The sequence below is a fragment of the Silene latifolia genome, chromosome 11 (assembly GCF_048544455.1).
Source record: "Silene latifolia isolate original U9 population chromosome 11, ASM4854445v1, whole genome shotgun sequence".
Taxonomy (NCBI): domain Eukaryota; kingdom Viridiplantae; phylum Streptophyta; class Magnoliopsida; order Caryophyllales; family Caryophyllaceae; genus Silene; species Silene latifolia.
This window is the reverse complement of record NC_133536.1, coordinates 24,868,583-24,870,794: the sequence shown is the minus strand read 5'-3', so window position 1 is coordinate 24,870,794 and position 2,212 is coordinate 24,868,583.

The window sequence follows — 2,212 nt, the reverse complement described above, 5'->3', positions numbered from 1 at the left end:
AGGATCACAATGATACAAAGAACAACGAAATCCGACCTCTCTAGCTCCGGGATTTGCCAATAATGCGAATGTGGAGAACAACGTAGTTTGCAATCTCTTTTTGTGTGTATTAGGTTTATAAAAGTATTTAGGAAAGATAACGGAGTATTATATATACTAATTCGCATTATTAATAAAACCCGTCAAAATATTACCCGATAACCGACTTACTTACTCGATCGAGTAAGTAACGTACTCGATCGAGTAAGTAACGTACTCGATCGAGTGCCACTTACTCGATCGAGTGCCAAGGCTACTCGATCGAGTACCCTACAGGCAGAACACTGTTTCGTAAATCAAAACATACTTACTCGACAGATTAAGCCCCACTCGATAGAATACCCAGAGACTCACAAAACCGTAGTATTACAATCTTCCCTCCTTAAAAAGAACTTCGTCCCCGAAGTTCAAATCACAACAAAACAAAACACACTCACACTCTCCCGACACAACAACAAAAATAAAACTCAACATAAAACTCCCAAAACATACGTACCAAACCAAACTCAACCCGACTTAAACAACTACTAACTATATCAAAAGCGACATAAAAATATGGAAAAACTCTTCGCGACCATCTCCTACCCCCTTAATAGAAACAAGGTTACGTCCTCGTAACCATACATACCTGATAAAAAAGGAACGGATAGCGCTCTCTCATAGCCTCCTCCTCCTCCCATGTAGCTTCCTTAACTTCATGATTAGACCAAAGAATCTTAAGCAAGACTGTCTCACCATGTCTAGTCTTCCTAACCTTCCGGTCAAGAATCTGTTTAGGCACCTCTAGATAAGACAAGTACTCATCTAGCTCTATGTTCTCCACCTCTAACACATGTGACGGATCACTCACATACTTCCGCAGCTGAGACACATGAAACACATTATGTACCCTATCCAAAGCAGACGGTAAGGCCAACCGATAAGCAACCTCTCCAACCCGGTCTAAGATCTCATATGGTCCTATGAACTTCTGACTCAGCTTGCCTTTATTACCAAATCTCATGACCCCACGCATAGGAGACACCTTCAGAAGAACCTTGTCCCCAACCTGGAACTATATATCCCGGCGATGTAGATCTGCATAACTCTTTTGTCTATCCCGAGCCGTTCTCATCCTTTCCCTGATCAGCTTAATCTGCTTAACCATCTCATGTACCATCTCTGGTCTTAAAACCACTGACTCAGCACTGTCGTCCCAACAAATCGAACTCCTTCATCTCCTCCCATATAAAGCCTCAAATGGCGCCATGCCAATACTGGTGTGATAGCTGTTGTTGTAAGAAAACTCAATCAAATCTGACCTCTGTTCCCAGCTACCACCAAAATCCATCACACAAGCTCGTAACATATCCTCCAGAGTCTTAATTGTCCTCTCTGTCTGACCATCTGTCGCAAGATGAAATGTTGTACTCATCTTCAATGTCGTTCCCAAAGACTCCTGCAACTCTTTCCAAAAACGTGAGATAAACCTCGAATCTCTTTCAGATACTATGTCTTTAGGCACCCCATGTAATCTCAACACATTCTTCTGATAAGCCATAGCTAATTGTGCTTAGTCTATGTATCTTTCATTAGCACAAAATGAGCTGACTTGGTCAGTCGATCCACTATAACCCATATCATGTTGTTACCCTGCTGACTCTTCGGCAAACCCACGATAAAATCCGTAGAAATGGACTCCCACTTCCACTCAGGTACCTCAAGAGACTGAATCTTACCTTGTGGTCATTGCTGCTCCCCTTTAACTCTCTGACATGTCAAACAACGGGCCACGAACTCAGCTGTTTCTTTCTTCATCCCAGGCCACCAGAAAGTCTTCTTTAAATCCTTGTATAGCTTGTCACCACCTGGATGTACCGAGTATGGTGTACAATGAGCCTCTGTCATGATTGTCTTTTTCAGCTCCTCATCATTAGGGACACACCACCTCCCATCAAACCTCAGACTACCATCTGTATGAATAGAGAATCTAGACATTGTCCCTTTCTCTACTCCAGCCCTCCACTCCACCATCTTGGGATCTAACACCTGTTTACCGCGAATATCATCATAAAGATCAGGCTGCACTGTCAAATCTCCCATGGCATCCTCTTTCTGGATCATATGTATCCCAAACTTCCCAACCTCATCTCTCAATCTCATCAAAGATATGGCTGTGCACAAAGAATGTACA